Here is a 16037-nt window from a genome sequence, read left to right as displayed (position 1 = left end):
CCTGGCCATGCTAATACCTGAGCCTGACTTCACCTCTGCCTCTGGCAGAGCCTTGGGCTAGCTCAAAGGAAAGGATACAAAAAGAGCAGAAGCCACTCACAGCCAGTGAGTGCTGGAAAGGCACCGATGGAGTAGAGGCATCTTGGGAACCTGGCTAGCCTTTATGCTGAGTCTCCTCCATTGGTTTGTGCAGTCAGGACTTAAATCTGAATTGCCAAGGACAGGGCACTCTGACCGGCGAGTGCCTGTCTCTGCAGAGGAGGAGCAGTCGTTGGTGACCTACATGTGGGCAGAGGGTACCAAGATGATGTCAATAAGCCACTGCAGGAGCCAAACGGTATAAATGTCGTCAAGCTGCCAGTGGAGGAAGGTAAGAGAACTGCGCTTCTCTGTAGCCTGTTTCCCCCAAAACTTCTCCATAGCTGATAAAATAATACTTTTATTTTCAAAAGCTCTGAGGTCTGAGTTCAGTGTCTGCAGTTCTTCCTTTAGGATCCCTGAGCAAAACCAGTGAGCCATCAGGTAAGTGTGGCTAACACGTGTGTATTCTACGCCTACTCCTAACTACTCAAAATTTAATTTTGGTGAGGGAACAGCCCTGGACTTGAGGCCTCCGGGGGTATGCGGAGCTGGGGGGTAGATGTTCATCCAGCTGGGACAATCACAACAGTCCAGCCTGACTTTTAACCCACAGAAAACCTCCAAAGTGCAAAGCAACCTAGGAAGTTCACTGGGAGTTGATGGTATTCAGCGCCTCCCAGGTCTGGGCTGTCAAAGAGTGATTTTAATAGCACATTAAGTATGAGATGCTGGAACGTGATCAAGACCTAACACAAGGAAGTAGCTTTTAATTAACAAGTTCCACATGCTATATAAAAAAACCCCCAGCCATTATAATTTATTAGAATTAAGTTACATATCAAAAAACCTCCAATGTTGAGTTTAGCTGTTTTAATTTAAAAAAAACATTTCTACATCGAGGTGGCACAAAAGAAAATTTGCTGAAGTTTAATTTTTATACTACTAAAAAGGATTTAACAGCTTAGAATACATGCTTTACTTCACACCATACAACTGCTGAAAATTGGATTAATTGTACTGCTTTCAGCAGTTGTACTGGCATAAACCATTAATAATTTAGACTCGTGGGGTTTGTTTTGTTTAATTTATTTCCAAAAAATTATTTTTACTGCAGAATGCTAAAATAACATGTAACCAAACTTTTTTATTTATATGGTGAGTTTCAGCCAGTAAAAACCTTAGTTAGAATGGAATTAGCTGTGTTCGGACCCTGAAATTCTAGAGAGTTTTATTAAAAGCTGCCATATGAAAGCAGAAGCTCGAAGAGGTAGTTTGGTTTGGTTTTGCTGAAGTTTTTGAGCTAAAATGCATTATAGCATTGCTGCGATAAGTACTAGAGAGGTGAAGTCATGCTTAACTGCATCCTCACGGTACTGTTGTCTCCCAATTCTCCCTAGCTTTGGCACGTCATTTTATCAGGCAAGAAGATACCTTTTAATGCTCTTACAGTGTCATAGTGCTCTGCAGCTACCACTGAAGGACTGGAATTAGCTGGGTTGGTTTAGTGGATCAGATGATGGGATGCGCATATTTTGAAGTCCACTTCACAAATTAGATCACAATCTGTGGTTTCATAGATTTTTCAGCAGCTTTTAAATGTTGCACAAAAACTTCTTAAGAATTTATATTTAAAAATAAAATACCCCAGAACGAAGCTGTGTGGAGGGAGGAAAGAATAGATAGGGCCAGAGGGGACCTCTAAGGTCACTGAATCCAGTCTTCACTACCGCAGGCAACCACATCACAGGGTCCCCTTCAAAAGGGATTCATAAGTCTTCAGAAAGCATTCTCCACTCTGCAGGGCCTTTGATATCGAATACAGCCTAATTGTATAGCACGTACATTCCTGATTAAAAAGAGAGGGAGGAAAAAAAAAAAGAAATACAAGTAAAGTCCACGCTGACTGAAGTTAATATTTACCGAATAGCGGAAACCGTCATTCCACCCACTAAAATGTGATTAATCCGAGCTTGCTCTGTTGCCCAGGACAGCCAAAGACAGGAGCTGCTTTGCAGACTCGTGTTGTGCACAGATGACCAGGCACCATCCTTGGAGTGCAGCCGCGCTGCCCACACACTTGCGGTAGGAGGTTGTGGTTCAACCTCCTGCCTGCTGCTGTATCGCCCGTCCCCAGCACTCCCAAACCACCTCAAGCCCCATAATGTCATCAAATACAAGTAAATATTGTCATTTTTTGACTGGGATTCTGAAGCTCTTCATTTAGAGTTTTCAAGCTTTTCTCCATAACCAGCAGGGCCCAAGACTGTCTGCTTTATGAAAGTGATGGCTGAAACTCTACTGTATAAAAACTACTCTGGGTGTCAGGAGGTAAAGCTTATCCCAAGAAGGCCTGGAAAGCCCGCAGGCTTCCTGGCACACCAGGCAGCTCCCTGTGGGCCAAAGGGTTCTTGTATATGATTTTGCTCATAATGTTTCGTATTCCCATGTCAGCACGGATTTACCATATATTCTGCTTGTATGTCCCTGCCGCAAAGTCGGTGGCACTTGTGCAAGCCCCAGCACACAGGTGACAGGAGGATGCTTTGACTGATATTTTGTTTTCTACAAGGCAAGCTGCCTTTCTGCAGGTCCAGCGCTCTGGCTTTGACGTATGCTCTGCTGATCACTCGTTTGAATGCTGGACACTTCATGCTTTTGTAACTCCTGCTCCTGCCCGGGCACTTTTCCAGAGCCCCACAAACACCAGGCAGCTGCAGATGCTGCTGGGTCCCTCCCGGCTCACCCAAGCAGGGGGCCCTCACATTAGTTAGGGGGATCACTGATATCTGAGGTTCCCACTGCCAATGCGACAAGGTTTTCACAATTAGTATGAGCTTTAGCAATTTCATTTTCTACTCTAAGAATCATGCTCTGAAGCCTCTTGTGTCTGTACCCTGCACATTTGTGCAAGCCCATCCGTGCTGTCCAGCGCCTCCTGCGCCGGCCGTCCTTTGGCTCTCCCCTCGCTCCCTTCCACCGCTGGTGGTCCGGCCCGCCTTGCTGCCGTGCCAGCTGTCTGGATTAATTGCTCTCTCTCTCTTTCCACCTCACCAACTCCCCATCTGTTTTTCAGCTATAGCTTAAATCCCTTTTGATCTGATCCCGAATCACTGACTTCAACAGGAGCCTGCGCACAGACTGTTTCTGGGAGCAGATCCCTCCCTCCCTCCCGCTCCCCGGCTCCCTGTGATGTTAGCCTGCGGTGCTCACTGCTGCATATTGAATTTCTCCTTGCCAAGGGCTGGATCTTGCAATGTTGTGGGAACCATGGACTTTATCCTTAAGAGTGCATATGTAACTGTATTTTGGGGGGCCTATTAATTTGGTTGAAATCAAGACTGCGCTTAGGGTTTTTCTGGAGAGCATCCAGAACATGTAGCACATTGCAGGATTGAACCTTTCTATCCTGAACTGTTCTACAGGCATGCTGCAATGCACAGTATAGCCAAGCACATAGGGAGCATTGATCCTCTCATTTAATTTAAAAGGCATTTTATTTACCCTAGCAGTTATTTAATTCCATTATCTATTTATCCAATTTAGTTAACTTAATGCACCACTATTTAGACAATATATTTGGATTGGAGACAGAGACCATCATATTAATTGAAACTGCAACATGGTTCAGTCATTGTGTAGTCATGAGAACTTAATTGTGTGATCAGAAACCGTTACTGCTGGTGACTCTTTTGTATCCCAAATGCTGGCATTGATTGTAAACCAAAAGGCCAAAAATTATACGTAAGAATAATCTTCACTTAATCTGTCTTCTGGATCTTGAAAAGTAGTAACACAGAATGCCCTGTACACCCAACATTTCTCAAGACTAAGGCAGCCTTTTTCACCCATGGATGAAGTGATTAACCAGCATATTTACGAACAGTTTCGTTGTGCACTTTCCAAATGTGTACTTCAAAGTGTCTCTGTTTTCTTGGTGTTATGATAGATAAAACAGGTACACACGAGATACATCTACTTCCACAAACATGAATGCAAAGAGCCAGGTACATACATTGCAATTACAGGATAAGCAGAGAGACGTTAATGTAAACTGTTACTGAGGAATGTGTGTTTGGGCAACTGAGTCTCTCTTTTTATGTGCGGGAGCCAAGCAGAGAAAAGGATCAAGGCAGAGCTTGCAGGTGAGCACAGAAATCTGCAAATAGAAAAGCAGTATCTGGCAATTATCTGAGACACCTAATCCATATAAGAAATTACTGTACCCATCTTTTTTTAATAGGTTGATAAATGGAACGTGGTAGATTACACCAGCAAGAAAATCAGTATCTTTGGTGAAGATTTGCAAATTTATAGAAAAAGAGAACAAATGGTAATCATCACTTGATGTAAACCAAAGGAGAAAGCTGAGCTTCAGGGACTACCATTAAGCCTTCTTTTAAGTTTTGATCTTGCAAAGCACTGAATAATCTCAGCTTCCACTGAAATGAATGGAAGTTGAATGTCTTCTGCAAAAAGTTGAGTCAGCAAGCTTAGGTGATTTATTGTATTCAAAATACTGGAGGTGTTTTTGTGACATCAGAGGAAAGCTCTAGAAAGATCTGGGAGGAAGATCAAAATCCTGTGAGAGAAAAAAGCTATCTGTGACATTTGAGCAATGAGAGACTCAAAGGGGCTAGAAGGGAGAGGGTGAGTTACCAGACACCCAGTTAAATGAGGGTTTGCAGGAGCCACGCTGTGAGGTCTCTGGGCTTCCTACCCATCCTCACAAAGGGCAGGAAAGGGACAAATTTGCGGTGACGATTTCCCCAGTAGGTGGGCAGGTGCCCATCCCTGCTCTCTAGAACAAACTCTGCTCCCCACTTCTGCCCAGGAAGGTGTGCAGATGCTGTGTGTCTGCACATGGTGCAGAGTTTGCAGGTCTCACCCGGAAAAAAAAAGATAAATGAATTTTAGCAAAGCTGGAAGCAGCTCCCAATGCTTTGCATTATTCTCTGTGGTCCCTGATTGTGTCTAGTTTCACATTTGACCATTCCACCAGGCATAAGCTGGCACTGACAGAAAGAAAGCAGGAACTGGCAGTGATGTTCTCATGTAGGGACCCAGAGGCAAATGGGTGCCAGGGCCTGCTGGGGTGCCTGAAAGCCTTTCAGACTTGGCCCTTCTCTGTGCCAGCTTCACCTGTCCTCTGCATTTCATCATCCTCATCAGACGACACACAGCTGTGTCTCACTGAGACACCTAATTCAGCTGTGTACACTCTCCCCAGGTTCCCACCCTACAGTCCTTAACAGGACTGAGATCCCATCCTAGGCATAAAACCTCAGGCTTGTATATGCTTAGCTTCTTTTGCCAGCCCTGAGGGCTCAAACCACTTCTGTCTGGCTCCTTGTGAAGGCTTTTCCATGGGTGGAAAGTATCCATCCTCCACTCGGCTGCTGCTACCATGATGTCTGGTGCAAGCCTGCTCTTGGCTTTTAAGTAACTTTCCTTCATTCTTCTTTGGCATCAGAAGGCTCCAGCCATTATAAAATTACTTTTTCCCTGTAAGGCATTGCTAGAAAGACAGAAGGGCAAATAGAGACCTTTCCCCTCACAGCTGCGTTGGACTGGCTGGATTCGGCCTCAGCTGCCCCAGCCACAGGTGCTTCCTTTCTGTGTCCCCTCCCTCCTTACAGTCCCCTTAGCCCATCCAGCCTCTGCTCTTGCAGCTTCTTGGAGGAAAGGACAGAGAAAATGGAAGGTTTACAAAACACTGGTCTGACCCCAGGAAAAAAGTAAGGCTAGGACTTCTGCTGCTGTTGGTGGTTGCTGAGCAGTCATGTTGGGAGTTCTTGGAGATTTTCTGGCTGGGGGGGTAAAACACCTCCATGCTTTGATACACACACAGCTCCCACCCATTTGAGGTGTCTCAAATCTCCTAAGGGTCAGGCAGATCCGAGCTGAATCAAAATAAGCTGACAGGTACGGAAGTACTGAGTTTGGGATCTGGGAAGCAGTGTAGCTTGACTGGTACCAGGCTACTGCTTGTTAATGAGTCCTGTCCTTCTGCAAGATTCATTAACTTGGCCAAAACGCTGGGCTGACCAAATTATCCTGGAGAGGTCTGTGCAGCTTGCTGACAGACCTTGCCTGTGCTGGACTGCCTGTCCTACCTCCCAGCGGGAACTGAGCTCAAGGGTTGAGGATACATTTAGAAAATAAGAAGCCTAGGACCAGCAAGTGTTTCTGCACCTGGCTTGCAGCTCTGAGTCCTTGTTTCAAGAGCTATATACTGTACAACTTGACATCTCTGCAAGAAGGTATGTAGGTAACTGCCCCTCCTGCTCTTCAGCTACCCTGCCTGCATCATGAAAAGAATTACACTATTTAGCAGGAGCCACAGCATGAAATGCCTTGGAAAAACTATCCACAGAGGAACAGGCAAAGATATGTGTATGCTTGCATATAAGATAGGCAGATATATCTTGGAAGAAAGAGGAAAATGAAGAATGCAAAGTGAAGCCATACCTGGAATTCATTGGGCTATCTGCAAAAGTACTTAAGGGGGCCTCCTTTGGGTTAATTCTTTCATGGGTCGCCAGAGAAAATTATAGTCTGGTTGAGTTATTTCATTCACATTAATCTTTCTGCAGCAATCACCACCTTCTTCCTCATAATCTTTAGATTAAGGCATGTATTAATTATTTATACAGCTCCATCCATGTATGTGGATGTTTTACAAAGCAAATAAAATGAGTCCTTGTTCGCAGCAGAGTGTATAATTTAGCACAGGCAGAGGCAAAACAGGCGAAAAATTCAGTTGTAGAAGCAGCAACGGAGAAGAAACTAAGATGGGCAGGACTTGCAGAGGAGGTTGTTTTTCTAGAAGAAAAGCAATGACATTCAGTGGCTGGGGAGGGCTGTTCTGCTGGGAAGTGGAGCTTGGAAAGGATGACCAAGACTGGGTTCTTTGGAAGTGGGTGGGGGTGGTGGGGTGTGAGGCAGAAGGAGCAAAGTCCTGAGCAAAGGCAACAGAGGTGGTAGGAGGACATGGTTGGGTTGTCCAGGATCTCTGGGGTGACTGGGACAAGAAACATGATGAAGAACAAAATGCCTGGGAGGGGAGCAGGTGAAGAATTTAAGTCCAGATGGTTTTCAATGTTTTAAATCTCTAGCTCTTTTGCGGGATCTCTACCTTTTCTGTTTATCAACTTAAAACCACGATGGTCTCACCACAGGGCTGCTTAAAACTCCTTTCAGGTAAGTGAAGGAATAACAGCCACACAGACACAGGAGGATGGGCTGTCATCCTTGTGTCATTGTTCACAGCTTGTGCTGTTGAAGGAGTCCAAGGTTCATTCTTTACTCCTGGATTGTTGCTGGATTTCCCATGAGCTGTGCACTGGAGGGTATGGCCCTTGCTCCTGGACTTTGCTCCTACCTCTCTGCCCCTTCTTGAGCTGGTGCTTCCCACTGAAACAGCCATTTGGCAGGAGGAGAGAGGCATAGCAGATGCCAATGGCTCATTTCTGCTCATCTCGTCCACATCTGAGTGTAGTTCCCGATGCCCACCAAGAGAGCTGGGCAGTTCAAAATGCAGATCATTTGTGGAACCAAGAAACAACCCCTCCAAACTCCCTTCTTAGTTTGGGAAATTTGGAGCAATTTTGCATTGTCTCAGGGTTAGTGCAAACAGCTCCCCTGTCCCCTGTGCTGAGATGCAGCCAGAGCTTAAAACTCTTCCTCCTTGGCCCCTCGTGACCTGCAGCCATTCAAAACTGCCCAAGTAGAGCTGTCACTATGTGCGCATCTGGAGAGTAGTGGGGACCTGGGGATACCCACCTCAGGAGGGTCTGCGTGGCCTCCCCCCAGCTAGCACGCTCTTGCATGGGAATGGTCTGTTTGTGGCTTTCAGGTGCCTGCTCAAAGAGACGCTCACACTGCAGTGTGAAAAGAAAACTACCAGAGATCAGATATCTTTGCTGGGAAATAACCTTCTTATCCTGTGAAGCTCTGAGATTTAAAAGAAGTTCCAGTTTGACATATCCTCAAGATATATTGCTGCTTTCCTTGGGAAAAGCACAGAAAAAGAGCTCTCCTGGATCTCATGGTTGTCACTGGACTCAGTCATGAGGAGGAAAACTCATGCTCAAACTTCTGCTCTAGACTGAGCTAAACCTTTCTTCCCTCCTAACTGGATGCTTTGAATACCAACATGTTGCAAGGACTCTTTCCCTTTCTTTGTCCCCATATTGCATCTAGTGCTTCAGAGCCCCTTTCTGAGTAAACTTTAATCAGAACAGGTAAGTTTCTGGGGAAACTGGTGATTTTGCTGAATCACTATTTTCCAGTAAAGAATTACTCAGTTGAAAAATTCTCCACCAAATATCTGGGTAAGTACCTGAGAGGGGCTGCCTTTACATACCTGCACTGCCCTCTGGTCTATCTCTTGTGAGAGAGTCTTGCCGCTCCTCTCTCCACAGACCTCTCACGTTTACAAAAGAAGAACATTTATTTATTTACATCTTGCTGCCTCTTTCTATCAACCCTTGCCCTCCATGTGCGGTTCCCATGGTACAAGTATCCTGTAAAACATTCAGCTGTTGCGTCAGGGTTGTGCTGAGCTCGAAGTCTGTCCACGAGGACCTGCACACCCTGGCACTCCTTTCCTTACACAAGGGTCTGGTTAGATCCCAGGCGTGCTGGAGCTCAGTCTGACCTGCTCTCCCACAGCTTCATCCCTACGGTGCTTTCTGAGCAGTGGTGCACAGTTCGGGCACCCTGGCCAGCCCAGGGGTCTGCAATGGAGAGCGAGGGTGGTGGGACCCTGCCTCAGGCAGAGCTTTTGGGTCAGGCTTCCTGGAAGCCTTCACTAAGATAGAAGCACACCAGAACTATGGAAAGAGCTCTTAAATTCAAAATCCAGGGTGGTTTGAACAGGAACGGTAACAGGTAAATTTTTAAAAACAAAGTTTAAAATCTGTTGGGTGAGACAAAGTAAAAATAAAAGATTTATGAAATGGTCTTCCTCTGCATGCGGAGTTTCTGCAGATGGGCCTTCTCCTCCAGGCTTGGCCGCATAACACCAGCTTGGTGACTTTTGGAGGTGCTGTGACACCACACAGCCTGTCCGTGTCACAACAGTGAGCCCCATCCATCCATCCATCCATCCATCCATCCATCCATCCCCCACCCACCCACCCACCCTCCCATCCTCCATCTCTGGTGGATGCCTGCTCCACACTGCTTGCAGCAGTCTCCCAAACATGGCTTTACAAACCTCCAGCACATGGTGAGTGCCAATCCGTGGCTCTCCTGGTCTCCTGGCTGCCTCATCCTATGCTTTCCCATGCTTTCCCCATGTGCTCATGCTCCCGGGAAGGCACAGGGTCCCCTCCCTTGCCTGAGTCCCACACAACGTCCAAGGCAACGAGCCACCTTGCTTCTCCCACCCAGTCACAGCTTTTTAAAAGAAGTATACCAAATACAACAGGTACAGTCCATTGCAGCTAACAAAATAAAATGCCCATAGAGTTACATGACTGTATTCTTGATAATGATAGAAATACATGTTGGCAGAGATGCCTAGCAGCACAGACTTTGTGGTTGGATAGCCTTGTGGTGACTCCTGGAAAACTCTTACAGACCCAGGATTACCACCAGCATGTGAGACATGAGGCTCAGGGTCTCTTACCCAGTTATATTTGCATCTACGTTAAAGCAGTTTACTGAGGCTTCTTGGTAAAAGTTCATGATACTTTTGAAATAATTTACCACTCAAAGTAAGTGTTTTGCCCTAAAGACAGGTTTTCCTGCTCTTTCTTCTCTGCCTCTTCTCCCTCCTCTCTAAATACAAACCGAAACTGAAACAAACGGCAACAGCAACAGTAATAAAATGCAAAAATCTTTACTGATTTCCTGGAATAACCCCACACAGCCACTCCATTTCACTGGAATTGCACGGGGGAAGCATAGGGCACACTCTTGCCTAATTAATTTTTCTTCCGTAGATGTTTTCTGAAAAATGACATTATTTTACACAAGTGAATTCAGCCTCTCTTCCTGGGTTTCTCGGTGCCACTTCTCTCCTTGCGTGACACTAGTGCTTCTCTGTTACGCATGAGAAGGCTGCTGTACAAGTGATGAATGAGTCAGCCAAGAAAGTAAGAGATGTCCTGACCTCAGTTAACTGCTATAAAATATTTTTCAAGATAAAAAACAAATTGATTTTTATCCATGTTGCCATGAATATAAAGTCAGGCCTCCCATGAACAGGTTTGAATTTAGTAGTTTACTAGGTAAGTTGGCTATGCATTTTAGCTTTTAATTATTTATTTACCCTACAGTTCCTTAACCAAAGAAACGTTCCATAGCAGCCTTCTATGTCACGTTACTTGTAATATACAGTGACTTAAAGTAACACATACCTACACACAAATCATGGGGTGTGTGGGCTCGACGTTTTAAAGGTCATCTCTATTTACCACTGAACATATTTTCCTGCTTATTTAATAACGGCATTTTTGGACAACAACATGTAAAATATTTCCATGTCATAGTCAATAAACAGCTTTTCTAATTAAAAAGGTGAGGAAGGTTTATATTTGGGGGAGAAGGGAAATAATGGATACAAGACACAGCTGCTGATATTTGGATACTACTTTGTGAGTGTAATATAATACTAACTACTCAGACATAAATCCCGTGCACTCAGCAGTCCACTAGGCAACTGCTTGCCTCATGTCCATATTTTAATTTTTCTTGGAAGTGTGTGCACACTGGGAACCTGGTCACTCAGCAGCTGGATTATGGCATCAGTGTTCTTTAAATTCTTGCAATTTATTCCCTGTTTAATGGCAATTCATATGCTTTCCTGGTGAGCACTGTCCTGTCATTTCTTGACCACTTCTAGTTGTCCCTGTCTGGTTTATGTATGTGAGAATGGGCCTGGATCCAGTAAAATATTTAAGCATGTGCTTAACTCTGAGTACCTGATAAAGGAGAGGGCTTGGGAAGTACTGACACAAACACTCATCTAAGTGCCCGTCAGTTATGTCTGAGAGCTCTTTGACTGAACAGGCTGCAAAGATGAGAGGAAGAATTGGTGTTGTGATAGACAGAGTCTATCACAGAGGATCCTGAAGAAAGAAGCACAAGCAGGAGGTAGCTCATCCCTGGGGCAGCAGTTAGCTATATTCTGGAAGTGCTGAGCCACTGACCCAGCCACAGTGCCCACTATAAATGCTGGTGCTCATGTTTCTCACAGCTGGAGACAAGACCTTCTGAGCGGTCTCCCACCTCTTTAAGGAGGAAGTCTCCTATGCACGCGAGATGCCTCCCAGCATCATGTCAGCAGTGAATTTCATTAATGTGCTCTTCCTTTCTGTGCTGAAGCCATCCTTGGCACTGCTGCACAGAGATGCATCCCAAAAGCAGCTCTTGCAAAGCTCCACTCCTCATCTCCCTTGGGTCTGCAGCTTCCTTGACCTGAATGACCCACCGACACCTCCATGAGCCTCTTCTCCACCCATCTCAAGGGTTTTGTGCTCATGCCCATCCGCGTATCATCTCCAATGTGGCACTACACCAGGTGCCTCAGTGGAAACCAAGTAGAAGAAATAATTTTCTTTGTGCAGTGTATCATTAAATAATAATTAAATTTGTGATTTGGTGTATGATTTGTTTTCACTAGCTTTTAAATGCCTGTTGTATTAATTTGTTTCTCCCGATGTTATTGGTGGAGTCCATTCAATAAAACTGTGACATTATTTTTCTCTCATTTTAACTGCTGTCAGTACTCCCACTTGAAATAAATCATGGTTAGATCCTGAAGAAACCTATTAAAAGAAAACAAACATCTACATCAGGCCTCATCCACTGTGACTGGTTCAAGAGAAGCTGACTGCATTCACTCAGTTGGGCAATTTAAGCTGCTTCGTAACCTTTTCCATTGAAAAATATAACTGTATTTTATTAAGGACATCTGATAAATGTCCCCTACCAAGTTCTTCCCTGTTTGCAGATGTTCAGTGATTTTCTCTCAGTTTTATGTAGTTTAAATTAGTATTTGAACTAGTTAGACAAAAATGCTTTAAAAATGAACAAAGAATACTTTCCACATGAACACTTTCTATGCTTTCTTCAGTCTTTTAATACAGAGAAACTGGACAATTCATACAGACTCAGAAAGAATTGTATATTAAAACTGCAATTTTACTTTTGAAGAGAACGTTGTTTGACAATGGTTACACAGATTTTCCTTCCAAACCATTTAATTTAAAACATGTTTCATTACGTTTACTATATTACAGTGATTTAATAAAGTATGACTTTAATTTTAATATCCATCAAAATATAAAACTTTTAATATAGAAGAACTCATTTAATCCCACTAAAGAAAAGCACTGGAGCAAACTCTTTGCCAGAAATACAGATACTCTCAAAAAACATCTCTGAAACACTACTGGAAATTTTGTCATTAACCACTCCAAGTTATAATAAAGTGAGTCTGGATTCTGTCTGTTTTCATAATCGCACTACCAAGGGCCTAAATACAGTGAATTTTATAAGCAAAAGATTCTTTTTATTATCACTGAATATTATATAGCTGGGGGATTAGTTTCTAAGAAGATGAATACTCTTTGACAACCTTTCTTGTCTCCTCAGTCTTTTGAGACGTTCTGAGACCAGATGCTTCCTTCTACATCATAAGTGACTTCATTTCCCAGTGCTGCAACAGACAGGGATAATGCTGGCCCTGTATACTCAGGATTTATCTCCCTGGTGTACTGCAATGCTATGTAAAGTTTCCCAAGTAGCTCTGTAGACATCCCCTGTGTAAACATATTTGGCATCAGTAAAATAATTGAAAGGTGCTATATAAATCTAACCTTATCTAATTCATTTGGGGAAAGTACATAAGATGATGTGTGTATTACTAGGGATCACATAACATTATTGCAACCAAATTCCCACACTTGTCTTTGTTGTGACTGTTTTTCTTTCGCTTTTCCCCACAATCATCTGCATATCTTCACTCAGAGATTTGTGTATTACATAGATTAGCATCTTTTGGGGCAAGAATATCTCAGGCATTTTAAGCAGCACGCACAAGCGTTTGAGGTTATATACATCATAAATAATGAAATTAGGATGCACAGGTTTCATAATACTCAGGCTATCTGAATGTTTTGTCAGATCAACATTTAATATAAAAAAATTGTTTTAATAAAAATTCCACATGTGGGGCTGGATATGGTTTTTTTATGGCTAAGAAGATTTGAGGTTCTTATGACAGTAATGATTAAAGTACATAATATCTCAGCAGTGTCTCCTTTTCCAGACTTGGACAAATCACAGTAGGATAGACAAGAATGATTTTCTCATGCTCTAATTCTGATAAAAGTCATTACTGCAGCAGGTTGGGTGAGTTTTCTCCTTTCTCAGGGGTAAGCGCGCAAACGCAAAGCAGAATTTTTTCCTCAGAATCCTTTTGCACAGCTCTCAGGGGCTCGTCCTTCTGAGGGTGAGGCATCATCTGCTGAACGGCTCTGCAGTCCTTTCCTTGGAAAAGCTTGCAGTTGTGTCATATTGGTGAAAAAACACCCCACAAAACCCAAACAGTTTTGAATTTGTTCCAAAGCCCATGTCCCTCCTAAATTTGCTGTGCCGCTTTGGAACAAACTCACAAAATGTGTTTCATCTCTCTCACAGTCAGCGCTTTAGGAAATTATCCCACACCTGCCAGGGCAGACTTGGCTTTCTGAACCCCAAGTAACCAAAGGGACTCCATAGACACTGGGACAGCTACATGGGAGGTGAAATTCAGAGACAAGACAGGTTCAGAAGGTGCATGTGCAACATCTTCTCTGCTTTCCCAGCAAGCAGGCTACCTGCTGAGACTCCCTTTAGACTGAGAGGTCCCTCCCAGCCAGTAACACCGGTGTTGCTGATGGCGCAGGGCGCAAGGATCGGGCCCCTCATGCCGTTGGGTTGAGCTCACTCAAAGGGGAGAGTCACCTGGGTGCAGTCTGATCCCTGGAGTGGGATTAGGACACGCGTCTGCAGAAGCACCTGAGCTCCACCCATAAAACTGACAGCTGAATCCTGTTTTTACCAACAAACACATAGCTTTAGAGAAAGGTGGGTGGAGAGGGCAAGAAAAGCATGTTCACAAAGTTGTGTAAGCTCATTCTGTGCGCAGCTTGATAGTTGCAATATCAATTATGCTCCTCAGCTTCCAAGAAACAGCTGACCACAAGGATGAAACTCGTGTGGGAGGAAGAGGGAGCATGCTTGGCAGCTGGCCTCAGACGCAGGAATCGCTGCCACAGGAGGACAGGTTAGTAACAAACTGGCCTTATTTGGAGCACAGTGTAAGATTTCCCAGTTTCAGCCTCAGTTCCTTCCGTGATAATAACTCTCAGAGGGAAGAAAGGAGGGGACAATGGTGAGATTTCGCTCTCTGTGCAACTTTTACATTTATAAGGTACTTGGTCACAGTGATGATGGAGATATAATTGTTTTTTTGTATAGATCTAGGAGTCTCGTAGTCGTGACTTGCATTTTCCCTTGTATTAAGCTAACCTGGGTGTGTAGTGCTAGATACCTATAGTCTCAAAGGATATTGTCCCCATGAAAGCTACAGTAACTCTGGGGGAAGGGAATACTATTCCCCCTTTTTTTGGACATATTTTAGGATGATCTAGAAATAATAGTAATAATTAATAATACTATAGTGTTATAGTTTCACAAAGAGGAAACATTAACCTTGGGGTACCTTGGAGAGTTAAACAGAGCTTTATGGCTGTTGAAAAATGTTTACGAATATAAAGACTGATTTTTTTTTTCCTTGGGCCTTTACACGCTGCTGATATAGAAAGAACAGTCATCAGTCATTTTTAGCTGCTGCTCTCATAAGTAGGAACCAATAAAACATTTTAGGTTGAACACATACATGTTATGTTTAGAACAACCACCCACTATGTACCATATGCTGTCACACTCTTCACAGAATGAAAAAAACTGAGTTTCCCCACATGTTTTTAAGGTGTTTCTCTTTAATACCTTCCTCACTGTACTTAATTTGTTTTAAAATTTACAAGTGACAGACGTTATTTCTTTTCTAAAGTAGACTGAAATACAGGTACTCGGTGTTTCATGGTCATGGTATTATAATGCTCCTAGCTTTAGTTTACCTATTTCATGAAGAAAGTTTACTGAAATGGACCAAACTCTACAACTAAATTGCAAATCTAGTACAAATTACCTCATTATAGCACGTGAATGAGCTAAAGAGTATCTGAGTGTCTGGGGCCCAATCCAGCAAAGCACTTTGCAAGCATGCAGAGTCTTGAAAAAAAATAGAAGTTATCCTGCAAGGCTGCAAGTATTTTGCAGAACACACCATAGGTATTTTGCAAGATTGGGCCAAAATGCTCAGGACTTTACAGAACTGATAGTTAATGAAATAATATGAGATTCTTTATGTCATGGTCTCATCTATGGGCTATTTTGTAATAGCTAATACTTTCCATAAAGCTAAAACAATGTTGAAGTCTAGGGAAGAGCAGCACATAACTCAAGCTGTGCATAGCTTCATGTCTGGAGGGGTAGGGAGGGCTGAACTGCCTATAACCAATGCTCCTAAGGCTCTCCGAGGAGCAAGGAAACCGCTGGGTCCATCTAGCAGGGTTGTCCTGCCAACACGGCACCCACAGGAGAGTTAATTCCTGGTTTGGGTGTGCTGCGAAGGTGTGAGGGTAAACTAAAATTAAAATTGACCCACCACCCTGGGAAGTGTGGCAGGATGGGATTCCTGGGAGGCACATGGTGGAGGGGGCCAGACCATACATGGCCCTGTGCTAACACGGTCATTTGGGGTTTCGTAAACCTTCTTTCCTGAGTTTAAGAGGACAGTTAGCTATACACATTTTCACTGAATTGCACTAATGTGCAGAATACTTTTGAGATAAGATGGACTTTTTCCCTCTCCAAGACACCTTCTGCATTTCTAA

The sequence above is a fragment of the Aptenodytes forsteri genome, unplaced genomic scaffold (assembly GCF_000699145.1).
Source record: "Aptenodytes forsteri isolate BGI_AS27 unplaced genomic scaffold, ASM69914v1 Scaffold307, whole genome shotgun sequence".
In the NCBI taxonomy this organism is placed as follows: Eukaryota; Metazoa; Chordata; class Aves; order Sphenisciformes; family Spheniscidae; genus Aptenodytes; species Aptenodytes forsteri.
Note: the sequence above shows the minus strand (reverse complement) of the source record.